The 21,969-nt window shown below is 36.1% G+C and overlaps 1 protein-coding gene across 2 annotated transcripts in view; it reads right to left on the bottom strand.

Annotated features, from left to right (window-relative positions):
• Enoph (enolase-phosphatase E1) overlaps positions 1 to 21,969 on the bottom strand; it is a 105,993-nt gene that overhangs the window by 14,392 nt on the left and 69,632 nt on the right. The gene's annotated exons all lie outside the window — the stretch shown is intronic.

Raw genomic sequence — 21,969 nt, 5'->3', positions numbered from 1 at the left:
AATGTTATGCTCCCAAATTAGTACAACTGTGTCTGGGTGAAATAGCTGTGAGAAGAGAACAGACAGAGTTTGAAAGAGGCATTGTGATAGAATGCCATGTTGCTGGCCTATCTGTTCTGCAAATTGTTGAAAAATTGGACCATCCCAGGTCAACAATCAATGATACCATACTGAGATGGAAGTGCAGGGAGTCAACTGCAAGTGCTACCTACAGTGGACAATCACTGAACATGATTGTACAATGCTACAAAGGATAATATGTAAAAACCACCATTTTTAGCCAATGTGTTGAATGTGGAGTTCTGGGCATCGACTGGAACATGAATTTGCACAAAAACATTCAGAACCGAGGCTCACAATGTGAGTTTCCAGGGTAGGACCACAATATGCATGCCCAACATTACCCGAACCAACATACAACGTTGTCTTTAGTGGTGCAAAGAGTGTGTACAGTGGGATGTGGAAGCTTGGAAAGCTGTGTGTTATGGAGTGACTACACTATACCCTCTAACAAGCAGATGGACTGGTGTGGCAGATGCCCTATGAATGTCTCTTACCAGAGTGCATAACCCCAACTATGAAATTCAGAGGTAGAGGTGTGATGATATGGTCCTGTTTTTCCTGGTTTGGCCTCAGACCTCGAAGAAGTATCTGATCATTCTGGACAATTGAATGCTTCCTACTTTGTGGCGTTTCTACAGAAATAACCATTGTCTCTTTCAGCAAGACAATGCACCATGATATGTCTGCTGCTGTAACTATGTAGTTTGTGAACATGAATGTCACTACATTTGACTGGCCTCCATAGAGCCCTGATGTCAATCACAGTGAACATCTATGACAGTGGTTCTTAACCTGGGCAGTAGTGCCCCCACTCTTGGGGATGCTGTAATAAAAGCAAAAAAAAAAAAAAAAAATTAGTATTTAATCTAGCATCCCTATTTATATTGTATGTTTGGCAACATTGTTCAGAATATTGTATGTCTGGGAATACTGTTCAAATTTATTTGCTACTTATTTTTTTGAATTTTTACACTGAAAGTTAAGTAATTTGGCTACTTTTTGGTCTGAATTTTCTACATTGAAAATCATTAATTTGGGCTATTATAATGAGTGAAAAAAGAAACTGTTGTCAATATTCAAGTGAATATTTAAAATATGGAGTTATTCCATCTATACATAATGAGAAGTTACCAATGCACTTAATATGTGAAAAAACTTTCTCAGAAGAAGGACAGAAGCCTTCAAGAATGATTGAGCATTTAAGAACAAAGCATCTAAATAAAGCCAAAAAGTATGTGGAGTACTTTCGCAAATTAAAGACTAAATTTAAAAATTGTCCTGGACTTAAAGGGTTGCTTGCAAAATAGACAGAGTTAAGTAACCAACAAGAGAAGGGACTTCTTGTGTCTTACAAACTTTCAAAATTAACTGCCAAATACTATTGGAGAAACTCTAATCTTACCAGCTATAAATGAAGTTTTAGATACGATGATTGGCCCAGGTGAAAGTAATATAGTTCAGTATCAACAAGAATTGATGAAATGGCAGAAGGACATTGAAAAAAAAAAATTTGTGATGGTTTTAAAACCATAGAATTTTCTTTGCAAGTCGATGAGACAACTTTACGTGACAATGAAGCTTTGTTAATGGCCTATGTACATTATATAAATACTAAATGAAGAAATTATTGAAAAGTTTCTATTTGCAACAACTGAAAATTGACTCAAAAAGTTCTACAATTTTTAAGCTTGTTAAAAGGCTTTTTTAATGCTAAAATCATTTCTCTCACAAATATTATTGTGTGTGCAACTGATGGAGCACCAGCTGTGATTGGTCATCACCGTGGATTTATAGCACATTTAAAAGAAGCAGTTCCAAGTATCTTTACAATTCACTGCGTTCTTCATAGACAGCGCTTAGCTGCAAAACATCTTAGTGGTAGACTACATAAGACTTTGGATGATGTTATTAAAGCAGTGAATAAAATAAAAGCCCAGTCATTGAATATATTTTTCAGGAACTTTGCCATGAAAATGAAAAAGAATTTGGGTGTCTTTTGCTTCACACTGAAGTTAGATGGCTCTCAAATGGAAATTGTCTGTGACACTTTCCATTTGAGATGATCTCTACGATACTGTTTTGGAATTTCTTAATTCACATAATGAGAATGTGTGTAATGTTCTAAAAAAGGAAAAGGTTGACATCATATATATTTCCGATATTTTCACCAAATTAAATGAGGTTAACATCAAATTGCAGGGAAGCAACATGAATCTTATTATAGCAAATGGAATTGTAAATGCTTTTATCAACAAATTAACATTCTACAAGCAGAGCATTGCAAGACGAGACGAGATTTTCTGCAGTTGCCAAGTCAACAAATAATAAATGATGATTTAATATTAGATACAGATTTGGATTGTTATTGTTCCCATCTTCTGACACTGAAAGAAGACTTTATGATCAGATTCAAAGAATTTGATGAGCTTAAAATACCCCATTGGGTCATAAATCCTTTCTTTCTGATGTTACATCTGTTCATCAAAATTTGTGTGAAGAATTTATTGACACTTAAAAAAATGATTTTGAAGCTCAATACAATTTCAACAGTGTGGATATGAAACATTCTGGCCAAACATGCAATGCAAGTATCCTCAGCATTCACAAGAAATAAAATTACTGCGCATTTCTTTTCCTTGTTCAAACTTTGTTCAGAAAGGATTCACCACTGTGTTGCAATTGTTAGCTAAGCAGTGAAATAGATTGCAAATTAGTCAAAGAGGAGACTTGAGACTTGTTTGTCGAACATCGAACCTGATATTGAAAAATTAGCAGGATTTCATCAGGCTCAGGGTAGCCATTAATGACTGGCTTATTAAATACAGTAAGTTTCCATCTTTTTTGAGTAAAAATTAATTTGTATCAAAGTCATTAATTTCTAATTAACTATCAGTTCAAATATGTATATGGTAATTTAGGTTTGCCTAATAATATATTATAATTATCTTATTAAGTCATTAACCTAGTGTAAAATTGAGCACGGGGGGCAACAGGCCATACAAATAGTTGAAAGAGGGCACCAGGCAAAAAAAAGGTTAAGAACCACTGATCTATGGGATGAACTGGAGAATCAGGTGAGGTTAAGGGATGTCTGCCCTACAACAGCCCAGGACCTCATTACATTCTTACAATAAGAATGGTTCCAAAATTCCCTCGATTGCTATCATATGCTTGTGGAAAATATGTCCCATAGGATTACTGTAGTCATTGCAATGAAAGGATGTCCTATATCTTATTAAGGACATCTTATTATATTTTTTCTCATACTGTAGTGTCTGTTGACTTCTTTCCAAATAGCATATATCCAAAGCATGCAAGGAGATTAGTATGGAAAAAGAAATTAAAAATTTATTTCAGATATATGGACAGTGCCTAACAACATACAATTATAAAGATTATCATGGAAAATGGCAAAATGACTGTATTGGATTACATTATAGAGATGACAAAGAACATTTTGATATTTTATAATGAGCATCGACATTTACAAAAGAAAGTGTTGATGATGTTATTATCAGTACAAAATGAGTCAGTATTTGAGGAAAGTCCATTTTCTATCTTCAAGAAATTGGTCATTCCTAGAACTGCTGCATAATCAAATCTCTAATATTGTATTTGCTAATGTCAGAAAAGACATATAGTGGTATGAGCAAGAACAGTAACAAAATAAACAAATGTTCATTAGATCAGTAGGATAACAAGAATTCTGTAAACAAAAACTTACTCAATTGGAAAAGTACACATTTTGAAACGTACACAAACACTACCTTATTGGTAGTGTTTCAAAATATTTTTAATTTGGTGATAGTCTGAAGATGTTTAAGCACCCAAGGCTTCTTTTAGCAAACAACAGAGGAAAGGGTCATTCAGTTTAAAGTTAATCACTTTGAGAAACTTATGCTGTACTTCAGCTAACACCTTTTATTCCCTTATAGGGAATGGCAAGGCTTTTTAACCCTATCTGGCTTTTGGAAACTGAGTGGGCAGTCAGTTCAATTTCCCAGTAGCCAATCAGAGATAGCTGGTACAAGATTATCACTAATTATAAGTGGCAACCAATGAAGAGACTGGCAAAGTGCTGCCATCTCTTGGTACTTCTCCTTGGATATGTTATTGTCTGAAATAGTATAGGTTCTAGCAGTGGCTTGATATCATGGGGATGCTGCAACTTTCGAAATATACATACACACTGTAAGTACAACGTAAAGGTGTTTGGATAAAATATCAAAATTATGGTAAAATTAAAAAAAAAATTAAACATGAAAAAATATTGTTTATTATCGATAAAATTATACAGTTTGGTATAATTCAAAATTACTTATAAAGGTGGACCAAGTCTCATCACTACTTGTCTTAGTATCTCCCATAATGCAAAACACATCTCCTTGCAGACATGTATAATGCTATGCATTAAGGGAAGGGCCACTACCCAGACCTTTAGTGAGGTCTCGTCAGTGGGAGCCAGACGCAGAGGAGGTGATACTAAGGTGGAAGTAATGGAGAAGTCATATTTACCTATACGAGTTGCCAAAAGGTGTCTCACCTTATTATTAAATTACTCTTGATTTAGAGAAAGATGTTGGAAGTTTTTTCCCACTTGGTTAGACTATAATAAATTTAGTTTAATCCTTTATCCAAGTGTAAGCAAACAAAGTTCGTGCCTGAATTATCTTCAGGACTGAGGCAACTCATGGTAAAGGTAGACCAAGCTCTCATCACTACTTGTCTTACTATGATAAATTTAGTTTAATCCTTTATCCAAGTGTAAGCAAACAAAGTTTGTGCCTGAAGTATCTTGTTTGCTTCAGTTGCCTCAGTCCTGAAGATACTTCAGGCACAAACTTTGTTTGCTTACACTTGGATAAAGGATTAAACTAAATTTATTATAGTCTAACCAAGTGGGGAAAAAAACTTCCAAATTAATGCCCATGTTCTTAATTGTGTGAGATGTTGTCAACAAGGTTATCTGCAATTTTGCATCTATAAGAAAAGTTTTGTTCACCTTCAAAAAAAGAAAAGAAAAAAAAACGATTACACTTATCATGGCTTAATCTGTAAAACCATTTTAACACCAACTGACTTGATTATTAATATTCTGGAGTGTGTGTGTGTGTGTGTGTGTGCATCATTCAGACCTCTTGAGCCATTTCATAAAATTTCCAGAAAACTATTGTGATAGTTTACCATTCTTTATGCACTTTCTTGTGCATAAAGAATGGTAGATTAACTGAAGGCTTTATTAAAATCAGTATAGCTAATACCACCTGCCAGTCACTTCTGAAGACAGTAAGAAAGAAAACAATTTTGTAGTAATACACAAATCTCTAATAAATTAACCCATGTTGTTGTTGGGAAATAATATTAGAACAAGGTGGTGAAATTATGAATGCGATTAAGCAATTTAAGAATGATTTGACTGGATGCGATTAAGCAATTTAAGAATGATTTGACTGGATGCAAGCCAGATGATTTGGGTATGAATGGAAAATTTGGGTAGGATCATCTGATATCAAGGGATAAGATTGTTGGCTACAATGGTGGAGACGTAATCATTAATATAGGCATTACAAGAAGAAATGTTAAAGTTACAGAAGATATGCATTTCAAAGGAATCATCAGTGTAAATACTGAAGAAGGAATCAGTCCAAAAGAAGACTAGTCGAATCTCTTCTCTGAATGACTGGATAAGTTACCAAGAAACAGCTGATTAGGTAAAGCTTGGTTGCTTATATAAGAGATGCAATGCAGGAAACCTGAATGTAAGTTCAGATTAGAAGCAATGGAACCTCAAGTTGGACAAAGTAATCAGAGTAGTGCTGTTTAAGTTACTGCTTATATCCAGATTTTAGTTTAGAAAATTCACAATCAAAAATTGCATCATTACATTCTCTATGACTTCTTTCTGTTAATTAATTTCAAGTCGAAGAGTCCCTACCATAGACACTTTCTTGTGTCTGCAATAGGGGTTAATCGTTCTACATCAGTTAAGGGACCACAGTACAACAGTACTGTTTAGAGCAGCACAAAAATCGCTATGGATTCTCCAACTGAAAAACTATAATATCCCATTTAGTCTTACAACATGAAGTGATATTCATCATCATTAAAATTTATGAGTGGCCTTTATTTAGTAATCATGAGAACACATTGTGTGATTTACATAGGAATATTAATAGCTGGTGGATAAGAGCTACAGTAGTAGAAGATTGTGGCATCAAATGGGGGGGGGGGAGGACATATCTTAAAACCCTTGTTTCATCAAATTGTAATAATTTGTTTTTTTTTTTTTCTTTAGGATATATAAGACATGTCAGAGGTTTTAAAGAAATTTGAGAATTACAAAAACTTTTCAGCACACCCTCATAATTAATGTGTAGTATAAATTTTTAAGAAGAAGATTGTATTTACTTGTGTAGGGTCATAACATCTGCTTGACTCTGCATTTCTCTTTTGGGACACTGCACCCCGATATACAATTTCTGATAGCTCTCTGACAGCCAGTCACTATCCAACTCAGATGTCTGTTATCCAATCCTATCTGTTTCAATTTATTTAACAGCTTGCCATGTGCCAGTCTATCAAAAGCCTTTGCAAATCAAAGTATACCACTGTATATGCATCTCCCCTGTCCAAGGTATTTGTCACCTTGTTATAGTACATAAGTAAGTTAGTAAAACATAATCTCCTTGTAACAAACCCATGCTGATAACCACCGAGAATACTGCTATTATCAACCCATTTCTGTATCCTACTTCTCACAGATCTCTCTACTACCTTCACCACAACTCCAGATATGCAGATTGGCCTATAATTTGTAGTCACAACCTTATCACCACCTTTATGCAGTGTAACAATTTTACCTTCTTTCCACTTCCTTGGAACCTGTGCTGGTGTAAGACTTATTAAACAGACATACCAATGCTACTGCCAATTCCTTGGAACATTCCCTGAAGATGTGTGGTAATGTAATCAAATCCTATCGCCTATTTGAGGAAATAACAAGGTTATTTCCTCAAATACCTCCTACTTCCTCACAATTAAGCCCTCTTTTCCCATGTCCTCCACACTTAGGTTTCTCATGATTTCACCCTGATAAGGATAAACACTCATATAGACTGATCACTGAATACCTCAACAACGTCTTCTGCAGCATTTAACATTCTACCATTTTCATCCATTAACATCATCTTACCATAATTATTCTTCCTTACACTTGCCATATATCTAAAATACTCTCCAAGATTTTTTCTTTGTCTGATTTGCTAATTTCTGCTCATATACTGCAGTTTTGTGGTCCTTATTAACTAAATCACTCTTCTGGGTTGTTTTTTATACTCTTTGTGTAACTGATTATTACCATTATTCATCTTGTACTGCCTCCGAAATGCCTTCTTCTTCTTCCAGATTTCATACTAAAGCCCCTCTTTCATCCATTTTACACCTACCTTATTCAGCCTTTTGACCTTCAGAATACATTCACACATCAATGCTGTTATGTATTTCTTTGTCAGTTCCCAAGCAGCATTTATTTCCTTACTACTCAACTACAGCATGGAATGGAAAATTCATTCCATGCTGCAGCTCCAAGCTATCCCCTAAACATGTCATAATCACCAGCTTTGCACTTCCATATATATATATCCTTTCCTCACAGAATTCTGCATGTGGCCAGCTTCAACCCAGGTGATGACTTCACATCACTCTCACCAACTGGAGGAGAGTGTGAAACCTCTCACAATTGCATCCTCTGATGAAATGATCAGATCTAAAGCTCTTGATCCTCATATGTTGTTCTTTTACATGCTGCCTGAGATAGTTGTCTCTAAAGAATTCAAGAAATTCATTTCCCTTATTCCCAAATGATATCTCTTCATTCCAATCTATACAATTATAATTAAAATCGGCCCTAACAATCACCCTTCCCTTATTCACTAACTGAAGTTGCTTATACATTCCTTCATCACCGCCCTCCACATTTTCTGGCCTATACCAACTAAATATCTCTTCCTGTCAACCTGCACCTCAAACCATACTGGCTCAAACCATCGCCACTATTTCCCTCTTTCATGTCTACCTTGTGTAGAATAATTCCCCTGCTGCCATCAGCAGCACTTCCTTCCTGACCTTTCTATCCTCACAAAAAACACTATACCCTTCCATTTCTAATCCCATTAGGATATCATTTTCATTCAACCATGTTTCACTTATTCCAATGATTTTGAGACAAATAAACTCAATCAGTAAAACCATTTCATCTCTTATTTCTGATACTTCTGGCATTTATAAATAAACACAGCAGTTCACTTTTGGGTCTATAACCAGTCCTACCCAAGCAACTTGTTGGTTGTGATTTCCCCACCATACCTGCCCTTTCCCAATCACCTTTATCACTGCTTACCACATATATCTTCTCAGTCTCAACTTCCCCATCCACATCCCAATCTATTCCATTTCTATGCTGATCATTTCCATACATATTCACTACTACTTCCAACGTCCACTCTCCCTATGCCATCTCTCCCTGTCCACCCAGGCTCCTCCCATTTCCCTGTTCCTTGTCCATTCCCGTTCTCTTTTCATCTCTCTCATGCTACTATGTTTCCATTGCCAAGCACTTCAAGTATCTTCTGTTCCACTCTCCTGATTTTTCACTTCTGATTTCTTGCTTGCATCACACACAGCATTTCCATCTAGCAACACTTTCTCCAGCATGCTCACTCCAAAAATTCCAAAAACTATTCAAATGCAATCCATCACATCTGTATAATTCCATTATTCTCTCAAATACATGGCATACATCCACAAACTATACTCCCATCTCCTCACATGGCTCCACTAGCATTCCATTCATGATTCCAGCTCTCCATCTCCACTCATCATTGTCATACCTTGGCAACACACTGACAACCTTTCCCACTATACTGTTATCTTCCACTCTTCTCAATAACCTCCTGATATTTGTCCTTCATTCTCCTTATATCCACTTAAATCATTCTCCCTCCCAGACCTTATGGACTCTCTCATTAACTAATCCTCTAACAATGGAATCTCCATACACTACTATGTCTTCTATCTGCTAGGCTCTGTAATTTGCATTCTCTCAATCTGTCCTTATATTCCATATTTCACAGACCAGAAACCAACTTAGACAATCTTCTTTGGACCCCAACATCATCTTTTTGAAAACCTGACAACCAAATCTGTGCACAGTAACCCATATGCAGCATGATCAAAGTCTTACACAATGGAATCAAAACATCCTTACTTCTACACATCAGTGTTCTTTGAATCATTTCCATAATTTGCTGTCATCCTCACATTTTAGCAAAATGTCCATGAAATTTCAAGTAACTATCCACCACAATCCCCAAATCTGTGCATAGTAACCCATATGTGGCATGATCAAAGTCTTATACAATGGAATCAAGATATCCTTACTTCTACACATCAGTGTTCTCTGAATCATTTCCATAATCTGCTGTGTCGTCCTCACATTTTAGCAAAATGTCCACAAAATTTCAAGTCCCTATTCATCACAATCCCCAAATCCTTCATCTCCTCAAACTCCTCCAAAATATCCCCACCAATCCTATACTCTGTATCCCATTTTTGTCCCCATTTTAACACCTTACACTGTGCAATATTAAACTGACATTCCCACACAAACACACTTGCCCATTCAGACAGTGTATTTAGGTCCTCCTGCAAAGCTACAGCATCTGCTCTACTTCCCATAACTCTCCCCAATTTTGCATCATCTGCAAACAACTGTATATCACCATTTAAGCCATTTCCAATGTCATTTACATACAAATTATACAAGAATGGCCCCAGAACCCCAAAATATATCCCAGAAGACTTTTCTCTTCTGGGATATATCACTCCTCCATACACAACTTATCAGACATGTTAATACCTATCAGACAGCCAATCTCCAATTCAATCTAATCTACTATCCAACCCCCATCTGTTCTAATTTAACTACTAGTTTGTCATATAATCTATAGAAAGCCTTTGCAAAATCTAAATATAGTATTGTATATGCATCCCCTTGACCATGAAAAGTGGTCAAGGGGATGCATATACACTTCATTTACAACAATATTTTTTAATGAGATAATCAAATCCAAGACTCTCGACCTACATGTCACTTCTGTTACATACTGCTTAAAGTAGTTATCCCTTAAAAACTCAAGAAATTCATTCTCTTTGGTTCCTGATACTGACTCTTCTTTACAGTCTATATTACCATGACTGAAATTGTCCATGATGATTATCCTTTTCTTATTAATCAGACCAATTTGTCTAAACATTTCCTTCTCACTGCCTTCCGCATTTTCAGATCTATAGCAATACTCTACTAAACATTTCACCCTGTCCACTTCTGCTTCACACCATACTGCTTCAAAACCACTGTCAGTATTTGCTCCTGGCATCTCCACCCTAGATGGGCACAATTTCTCTGCCATCATCAATAATACTTCTCCTCCCTTTTTGCTTTGTTTTTCTGTCTTTGCAAAAAATACCTATCCCTCCACCTCTATTCTTGTCGGAATGTCATCCTGGTTCCACCATGTATCACTTATATCAATAATTCCCAGTGAATGAACTCTATAACAAATCCCACTAACCCCACTTCTCTACACTCTTCCCTGTGCATTCCTGTCTATCATCACTAACACTACACCCCTTAGACCTAAACGTCACCCCCACATCCTTGACTGGCTTAATCCTTTCTTGCAATCCATCTTATATTCTACATGCATCTATTCCCACCTCACTCACCAGTCTCTCCACAAACATATCTCTCACATTTTGCCACACATACACATTACACTCACGAGAATCGAACCATTTTTGAAAAGTCTATGTCATTAACAGCATTTGATTTTCATGGTGCTCACCTAGTCGCACCATTGGAATAAGTGAAACATGGTCTTCCATGACCTCTTTTTTATCTGCAGTTCCTGTTTGTTATTGTTTGTCATCCACTTTACACCAAATTGTGTTCTCTTCACTCACAGTATGCAACTTGCTATTGCTGCTAATAAATATTCCTTCACAGGTTCACAAGCACTGATCTCATCCTTTCAATTCCTCCTTCCATGGAACTTCCCCAAGCTGATATCTATGATTATTAAAATCAACTGCCTTCTAAATCCACATACATTTCTTTCTCTTTGATACTCCTGCATGTCTATTCATCTTCAAAGTCAAAACTGTATGGTTACTCTCTCCAACCAGGAACAGAGATGCCATCTTAGTTATGATAAGATCTTCTGATGCTATGACCAAATCAAAAACTCTGGAACCTCATGTTCCTTCTATAAATATTTTTACTTATGTCTTTTTTTTTACCTGTGATAAATTACCTCATGAGATATGGGAAGATACAATACTTAATAACTTTGCTGTTTTTCAGTATTGTTTAATATCAGGAGCGATATGAAACTTTGGTTCAAAAATTCCTTATATAAATTATCTCTGTTACTTTAATATTTCTTTTGACATAGATATTATTCTCTGTCTTTCTAACTTATAGCTTTGGTCTTCTTGAATAGTTTCTCCAAAGTATACTGAATGATATTTTATTAGTTTAGTGTTCTTTACCTCTAACAGCTATGTTGTCTTATTTTGTTCATTTGAACTTGTTACCATTATTTCAGTTTTTGCTGCATTTATATTAACTCCATAATCAAGTAAATCATCTTCCATCCTAAATATTATCTGTTTAAAATCCTGCTTATTCTCAGCTAATATAGCTATAACATCAGCAAATATCATGTGTATCTACGTTTACCCTCAGATATATAATTTAGATTTATGTTGCTGATTAGCACAAGAATTGCCTTCAAAGAGTAACTTCTTACGAGTGAATGAATCTTGCTTCATATGAGTCAAGAACAACAAGTAATACAATGAATTGGCCATCTCATTCATGACACAATAAGTCATCTGTAGTATTAAAAACATGGCTACATTACTTGCAGTTTTAACTTGCAACATGTTAAAAAACCTGACTAATAATAATAAATTGGGATGCACTAAAATACACACAGAATGTAGAAATGCATAAGTAATTGTCATGACACTAGAACAAAGGTTTAAAACACACATAAAAATTGGAATTATAGATGCCTAGATTTAAATGTGAAAGATCTGTAGCTCATCATTTATCATATTCATAGCGGAATATTGTTATCATAGCTCTAGTAGAAAAACAGACAACTTTAATAGAGAAACAAGTTTGACTAATAAAAAATACTAAGTAGTTGATACACAGTAACTCCTAAACAGTTTTAAACTTGGCATTTCTAGGCTTTACACAGTGAACTATTCATTATTAGGTTTAATGGAATGAACATGACACACAGGAACAACAAAATACAAGTTTCTTCATGTTGGAGATTTAGTGGAGTATTGACAGAACTAGCAAAGGATTAAAAACTAATTTTAATGCTTCTGATATTTCGTCTCAGTCACTGAGACATCTTCAGGGAGTACAAATAACACTTGTAACACACACACACACACACACAAAGACAACACAATGCTTAATGAAACACATGGGTGTGTCTCTAAAGTCCTATCTAGGTGGTGGGCCTTATACAGGCATTTGTTGGCAGTCTAGGATCAAAACTGAGACCTCTGACGATTACTGTTTCCCAAATTTTGAGAAGTTTTATGCATCCGTAGTTGTTTAAGTTAGGTTGATTTCTGAGTGCTGCTGCAGATTCCAAACACAGTCTTACCCTTTTAAATTTACTATGGTGGAGCATAGTGGTTTTCTTCCAGAAGATCCTGTGAGTTGTGTCCTGCGAAGCTAGATTGACCATGATCAGAATGAACAGATAGAAGAAACCGCTATGGGTTAACCCTCTCACCGCCACTTGCCAATTTTTACATTGAAAATTTTGAAAAATGAGCCATAGACTCAATCCCCTCTCAAACAATCTATCTGGTTTAGATATGCAGATGACATGTTCTCTGTTTGACTTTAGGGCTCAGACACATTAGACTTCTTTCTCAGTCACCTCAATAGTCTACATCCAAGAATCCAGTTTATGATGGAAAAAGAAAATAATATTTTACCCTTCCTAGACATCTTAGTGACACACCTTCCGTATGGTAACCTTTCCTTCACTGTATATAGAAAATCCACTCACACACAGGCAGATATACTCACAAACTTTCCCACCACCACCATCTCTCTCAACAATATGGCATCATTAAAACTCTAACCAATAGAGCCAATCTCTAAAACTCTACCAATCTTTGTTCGAGTGGAATCTCTCTTTCAACAGAACTCAATCATATACACAACCAACTTCCTATCCAATGACAACAATGCTTACAGAATTTAAAAAAAATTATCAGTTCTTTTCCCATTCCTCAGCCATCCCTTCAAAAGGATTTCAGAAATGTTATCACCATCCCCTACATCCGTGTAGGGGATGGTGATGACAACTCACAGGATCTTCCGGAAGACAACCACCATACTCCACAATAGTAAATTTAAAAAGAAAAGAGTGTTTTGGAATCTGCAGAGGCACTGAGAAATCAACCTAACTTAAACAAATAAATATGGATGCATAAAACTTACCCAAAATTTGGGAAACAATGATCTTCAGAAGATCCAGGTTTACATCCTAGGATGCCTATAAATGCCCATAAAGGGCATATACCACTTATATAGGAATTTAGAGTCACCCACATCAGAAAAAATAGCCAGGTCTCTAAAAAAGTATAGCCTCCACACAACTTTTAAGCCCCACTAGAAACTTGCTACCCTTATCCATTCTACCATATATCAGCTCCCTCCTCTCTAAGTGTCTGGAGTATATAAAGTTCCTGCAAGTTGGCTTACTTTGGACAGACAGATAGATCAGATGAACTATCAGACAGGTAGTTCATCATTTAGATGAACACAAATCTTCCATCTGCAATCATGGCTATGGTCAATCTAGCCTAGCAGACCATGTATTGGATACAACTCACAGGATCTTCTAGAAGACAACCACCATACTCCACAATAGTAAATTTAAAAAGGAAAGAGTGTTTTTGGAATCTGCAGAGGCACACAGAAATCAACCTAACTTAAACAAGTAAATATGGATGTATAAAACTTACTCAAAATTTGGGAAACAATGATCTTCAGAAGATCCAGGTTTACATCCTAGGCTGCCTACAAATGCCCATTGCGAGCGTATGATAGGAATTAAGAATCATCCACATGTTTTCTTAAGTATTGTGTTGTCTTTGTGTATGTGTGACATGTGTTATTTGTACTCCCTGAAGAAGAATGGCTCTGTGATTGAGACAAAATATTGGAAGCATTAAAATTAGTTTTTAATTCTTTCCTAGTGCTGTCAGTACTCCATTAAACCTCCAACATTATGTCCTCTCAGCACTTAAGCCTTAACACCAAAAATACAAATTTATTTCATTCTATATTTCGCCTGTCACAGTGATATCATCAGGGATAAAATTCAAAATTGTAAAAGCACACACAAAAACACTCAAAACTTAATGCCAGCCTTGGCTGTTGTGTGGGAGGCCTAAGAATTCAAGTTTCCCAAATCTTCGGAAAGTTTAACACAACCACGTTTATTAACATTAAGCTAGTTTAATAAATCTGCAGCTGATTCTAAGAAAAATCCTTCAAATTTATGTTTTTGCAGTAATAAATATAAAACTGAATCCTTAATACTAGACAGTGAACTATCTTAAAAAAAAGAATAAAAAAAAACAACATCATCATCATCAAATTCCTGACATGCACCCTAAAGAGGTGTACAAGATATGATGGTACTATATGAAAAGTGTACATCATTACTAACTTCCTATCTACAATTTTCCTCCATATCAGTCTGTTACTTGTCAAGACAACATTATGAGATCTTATTTCTATCGTCTAAGGCACATTGTACCGTATCAATCCACCTATATCTTGGTCTTCCTCTGGGTCATTTTCCTGCCAACCCGGCAAAGAACACTTGTTTTGCTAATATTTCCTTGCCCATTCTGTTTAAGTGACCATACCACCTGAGATTAGCTCTGTAAACGCATTCCTGGATGCTGACAATGTCAAGTTCTTTCCTAATATCCTCGTTTTTAATATGGTATTACCACTGATGTCATCTGTTCATGCCTCTAATCTTTCTCAGGACTCTCATATCTGTGGTGTCTAGTCTTTGGTCAAGTGTTTTACTTCTGACCCAGCTCTCAGATGCATAAATTAAAACTGGTTTGAACATTGTCTTGTATACAGCTAATTCAGTGTTACAACTAATTTCTCTCTTATTCGATATGATTCCATATATGGTAGGAAGTCAATTGAATAAATTGACTTCCTACCGGCTTTGTTGATTCTGTTGTCAATTTCCATATTTAATTTATCATCTTCACTAAAAATCGCACCTAAGTAGCTGAAAGGTTTTACTTCTTCCACAGGTTCTCCGTTCACAACACAGTTGACATTTTCAATGATTCTACCTATTTTCATTTTCTTTGTTTTTTTTATTGCTGACCTTCATACCATATCTATTACAACAGCTATTCAATTTAGTCAGGGAATCTTGCAACTTGTAGCGGATTTATTTAGAAGTATAACATTGTCTGCATAAAGCAAAGAGCTGACATTAACATCTCCAATTCTGATATGTTTAATACCACTTTCTTTTATAATGTGATCCATATAGATAATGAATAACAGAGGGGATAATGTACATCCTTGTCTCACACCAGATTTAACATTAACCATCTTCCTATACTTCCTTCAATTCTAACTGCTAACTTACAACTCAAATAAAGAATAAGTATTGCTTGATATAATGCCCTATTGACACCGTATAACTGTAGCGTATTGAATAGCTTCTCTTTTGGTGCCTTGTCATATGCTTTTTCCAGATCAACAAAACTTAAATACAGATCTTGGTTATATTCCCATGCTTTCTCAACTATTTGTCGTAAAGTGAAGATCTGATCCGACAAACTCTATTTGGCCTGAATCCAGCTTGTTCTTCACCAAGCTTTTCTTCCACAATTTTTCTCAACCGTTCCTCAAGTATACTTGCATAAATCTTGCTAGGAACACTCAGTAGGGAAATACCTCTGTAATTCTCACATTAAGTTTTATTTCCCTTTTTGTATATGGGTACTTTAGAGCTCTACTCCAATCACCAGGAATTCGTCCCTCTGTGCAGGCATTCTGAACTATGCAGTGCAGCCACTGTAAGACTTTTATACCACCATACTTCAGCATTTCTGGTCGAATATCATCTACTCCTGTTGCCTTTCCACATTTCAAGCCTTTGATGGCTTTTTCTACTTCAAGTATGGATATGTATTCCTGATTATATGCCTGTTGAGTGTTTTTTACTACTGTGCTATCACTGCTTGTTTCATTTAGCAATTTTTTGAAGTAATTACTCCATACTTCGAGGATATCTTTTTCTCCTGTTTTCACATCACCTTTATCATCTCTAACTCCTTTTACAGCACTCTTTCCTCCATTTCTAAGCTTCTTCAACAACCTCCAGAATATCTTACCACCTTCTTGATATTTATTTTCTATGTTCTTGCCAAAGTCCTCCCATGACTTTTGTTTAGCTTGTTTTACACACTGTTTAGCTTTCTTACATTTGTCTCTGTATTCTCTAAGAGCCAAGCTGACTTATTTGCCAGGAACTTTTGATATGCTTTCTTCTTTTCCTTCACTGCCTCTTTAACTTCCTGTGTCCACCATGGAGTTCTGATTTTTCTATCCTTACAGACAACCTCACCACATGCCTCTCTGGCTGAATCAATCAGTGTTTTCTTCAAGGCTTTCCACTGAATCTCCAAGGTTTGGTTGCTGTTCTCAAACTCTTTCATTTTTTCTTCAATAATTTTTGTGTATTTTAGTTTACAGTTCACATCTGAGAGCTGCTCAACTTTGATTCGCTTTAAAACTTTCTTACATGTCATTCTTTTCAATATGAAATTCAATTTTATCCTGTTCAAGACTAAATAGTGATCACTTCCAATTTCAAATTCTGTGTACACTCTGGTGTCCTGCACCAGGAAGAAAACATCACTATCAACAATAACATAGAATCAATGAGACTTTTCTTATTCCTTGCCTCTTCTCACCATGTGAATTTGTGCACATTTTTATGTTGGAACATGGTGTTAGTAATAACCTGTCCATGTCCTGAGCAGAAATTCAACAGGTATTTGCCATTATTATTAGCTTTGCTCTTTTCTCCAAATTTTTCCAAAATATTTTTGTATGCTTGACAATCATTTCCTATTCTGCTATTTATATCCCCAACAAGGACCAAATTTTCCTTTTTCATTGTTTCAGATGCTTTCTCTAAAGCATCAAAAAATTCCTCCATTTCTACCTTAGTAGAACCTTCTGTGGGACCATAGGCACAAATAAGTCTCATTGTCCAATTCCCTATTCTGATATTTGCCCACATCACTCTACTTGAGACTGCCTGCCATTCAAGAAGATTAGCCTAGTAATTTGTGTTGAATACTATTGCTACTCCTTCTTTTCCTTGATTGTCATTGCCTGAATATAACATTTTGTATTTATTGCTCAGAAAGATCTCACCAGTTTTTGTCTTTTTTGTTTCACTCACCCCTATTATGTCGATCTGGTACTTATCTAATTCCTCAGCTAGCTCCATTTCTTTGCCATTCAGGCTTCTTATGTTGATAGTGCCGATCTTCCATTCTGTTGATGTTGAGTTGGAGTGTGTTTTCAAATTTGTTCCAGTAGCTAACTTTTCATTGTTCACCCTAGTTCCTTGCCGAAAACAATGGGGCTTGTTTAACTGGGCGACGCCCCAGCCGGCATGAAATTTTGTCATGTTGTACCATCATTTTGTATATTGGTTTAAGCCAATAAGAATACAATTTGGTTGGCTAAATCCCGAATTGGCAGCCCATCCTCATTCGTTCAGTATCCAGGTAGAATTACCAACAGCTTGCATCACGAGAAAGTGAGGATTGGACATTAGGTCAGAAGTCCTGGACGGTTCTCGGCATTCCTTTAAAGGCTATGTGGAGATTTCCTCTCAGTTATACAGCTTTGACCCTTAAGCACTCCATAAAAAAACATTGTATCAATACTTGTTATAAGTTCAGAACAAATGGAAGAATTATAGATGCTTTGATATATCTAAAGATAATCTGTTTAGCTCCTCATTCATTAGATTCTGTAAATCCATATTGAGAAAACTAAGAGCATAACGTGACACTTGATATTATTATTATTAAGAGAGATATCCAAGCAGTCAGGAACTCCTTGAGGGAGGCCATACAATTCACACCAGCTGTCATACTGTTCTTAAATTCATTCACTCTACTTGCACACACAACATCCGAAGGTAATCTATTCCAACCGAACACTATTCTATGAGAGAAAAATCTAGCCCTAATCCTCTTCTTGACAGCATTCATTCTCAACTTCTATGGATGCCCTCACATCCTTTCCCCACCTTCCATAAAATGAAAAATTCCATCTACTGAAATTCTCTATATAACTCTTTCAGAAGTTTATAAATCTCAATCATATCACCCCTCTTTCTCATGTTTGCTAGTGTCTGCAGCTTACAAATTCTCAATCTATCTTCATAATCACTATTCCTCAATCCTGATATCATTTTTGACACTCTCCTTTACACTCTCTCCAGTGTATCAGAATCACTGCAGAAATCAGGAGACCAGGCCTGCGCACAATAGTCCAAGGTCTTATCAAGGCCTTGTAAAAAAGCAAAGCGACTTTCTTATCATTACATGTCAAGATATGTTTCAGGATTGCAATTATTCTCTGAGTTGTATTTACAATTTTTGCTATATGATACTTGAACTTCGACTTCTGTACTAAAACTCCAAGATCTGTAGCCTTACCAGTCTCTTCCAAGCATAATCCCACCAATATAATATGACATTGGATATCTAATCACACCAAAGTGCTATAACTATAACATAAATAAAAAATAGCAAAATATTAAAGATTTTCCAACAGCAGTTAATATCTATAATTAAAAAGACTGGAATGATAGTCTAATCATTGGACTCAGACAGTTATCAGACTCTTTCACATATTTGGAAATGGATCATGATCTGCCTTGGTCATCACTTACCAAGGCAGAAAAAAATTCTGCCTTGAATGGATAAATAATTTTTCAAACCAAAAGTAAGGAGGTTCTTTAATTTGCAGTTCTAAGAGAATGGTATCAATTTATGCCAACTATACATCACTGGATCTTGGCAAGAAACTGACATTTAGAGCAGACTAATGCAGAATGAGTAATAGACTAATGCTCATCACTTGTATTCTCTTTCTTTTTAGTTATTAGAGGTGAACAATTATAAAGTTGATTAACTGCTGTAAATTATTTTTGATTTTAATGATACAAGCTGTACATATTTAAATTATTAAGAAGATTTTAGGTAAGCAATATTAATTTAACCTCATGTAACATTTCAAAATTAAATGTTATCCCTGAATTTTCATTTTTATTCTTCTATATGATTGCGAATGGAGTGTCAAATCTTCCCTTGGTTGGTGAGAATGACCATAAAGTAATCACCTGGCTTGCTGCCAGTCATATGAAAACTTCTGTAAAGAAAGGATATATGTGTAACTACAAGACTAGTGATTATGAAAATCTTAAGACACAACTGGAAGCTATAGTGTGGAAAGAGGAGTTGAGTGGAAAGGAGATAGATGCTGCATGGGCACTGATCAAGAGCTATTTAAATGCAGCAATGTCTGAGTGTATTCCAAAGGTGAAAAAGCTAAACAATGTAGGAATAAAATGGACGAATGAAGAGATTAAGCATGAAATCATCTTCTTCCAGATTTCAAGACAACACCGTGAAGGCACAAGACGAATGTTGGTAATGATCAGTTGCATGAAGAGTACAGAGAGAGAGACCAGGAAGGTGACTTGGTTGATAAAGATAGCAAAAGTACAGTATGAGAAGAAATTAGCCAATAAAGCAAAGAAAAGTCCTAGGGAGTTCTTTCAATATCTAGCAAGTAAAAGGACTATGGGAGGATAATGCCAGTTGATGACACTGGCAGATTGGTAACCAAGGCAGAGGATATAGTTGAAGTATTCAATGATCAGTTTATCAGTGTATTTCATGCTCATGAAGGTGACAACATGAAAAGCTGGAGTGTAGAGGGTATGATGGAGAAGGAACTGATGGTAAATGAGCAGAAAGTATATGAGAAATCAGTAAACTTGATTACTTAAATATAAAGAGCTAATAAGCTTCATTTCGGCGATATAAACAATATTTTAAATTAAGGGGATATAAAAATCCACATTGTTTCAAAACCGAATAAGAAACCCAAAGATTGGAATCAGAGAAGAAACTCGTATAGCAGAGTTTATAAGTTCTTTTTGCTATACACTTTGGTATTATGGTCTAGCTACTCACTGATGAAGCATCAAAAAAGGCTGAAACCGGTCTGGGTAGTGACCTCCCTCCATAATGTAATAACAGCATACCTTTCCTAGGAAATGTGTTTTTACATTATGGAAAATACCTAAGAATAGCAATCTGAACTTTCCCCACCTTTGCAACGAGTTGTCTGGTATTGTACCACGTACTAGGGTCACTTACATTAGCTCACGCTAGTGTTCGCCGATACTTTATAGTTAACTATATTCGCCATGAAACTCTCTGATTCCAATCTTTGAGTAAACTTGATATTAATAAGGCACCAGGACTTGACAATACATCACCATGCACAATGAGGTAATGCTCTATGGAATTAATGGCAACTTTGACACACCTGTTTATTATTATTATTATGGGCAACTCCAAGGAGTCCATAGACACATTGAGGCAGGTCCTAAACATCATATCAAGAACAACTATTCAGCATTCATACGGTCTATCATACTTTGCTTTGAACTCATTTACAGTCATGGCACCCACAACAAACTCTGGCAACTTATTACACTCATTCACCACTCTACAAGTAAAAAACCTAGTTCCAACACCCTTGCCAACTACACTCTTGCTCAGTTTCCATGGATAGCCCCTAGTTCTCTCATCACCAGACCTGTTCTGAAAAATTTCCTCTGAATTAATCTTGTAAAAACCCCTTCAGTAATTTGAATGTCTCAATCATATCACACCTCTTCCGCCCATCAACCAATTTCCGTAACCCACAAATCTTCAACCTATTCTCACAAGGTTCATTCCATAGAACCAGCCATCATCCTGGTCACCTGCCTCTGGATCCTTTCTACCTCCTCCCCATCAAGAAGAAACCCAGGGGCCCAGATCTGGACACAGATGATCTGATCTGATGAGCTGATTTAGCCACTTTTGCTATGTTCCCCCTAAACTTCAACTCCCTATCCACCAACACATCCAAATCTCTGGCTTCATCAACCTTCTGGAGTACAGGAGGTTGACAAAGTACTGCTGCTAATTTTTTCACCCTAAAATGCATACCCTTACACTTTGCTGCATTAAACTGACATCCATTCTCATTAGCCCAGACTGCCAATCTATTCAAATCATCCTGCAAAATTTTGACATCATGTGCATTTACTATTGCTCTATCCAACATCAGCAAATAAATGAACAGTTCCTCTCAGATCCTTTCCTATATCATTAATGAACATAAATAGCAGTGGTCCAAAAACAGAACCCTGAAGCACACCACTAGTAACAGGCTTTATTTTGGACTCCACTCCTGAATAAACTACTCTCTGATATCTCTCCATCAACTACCCTCCTATCCATCTCACCAACCCTATATCCATTCCCATGTGCTGCAGTTTACTGATTAGAATTCCATGTGGTATCCTGTCAAAGGCCTTAGCAAAGTCCAGCAGTATCACTGTAAATCCATTACCCTTATCCTGTTCAGCCGTCACT

This window comes from Typopeltis vanoorti, chromosome 10, assembly GCF_054136105.1.
Source record: "Typopeltis vanoorti isolate ZY-2024b chromosome 10, IOZ_Tvanoo_1.0, whole genome shotgun sequence".
NCBI classification, from domain to species: domain Eukaryota; kingdom Metazoa; phylum Arthropoda; class Arachnida; order Uropygi; family Thelyphonidae; genus Typopeltis; species Typopeltis vanoorti.
The sequence above is the reverse complement of the archived record's forward strand: the minus strand, read 5'-3'. Positions and strand labels throughout refer to the sequence as shown.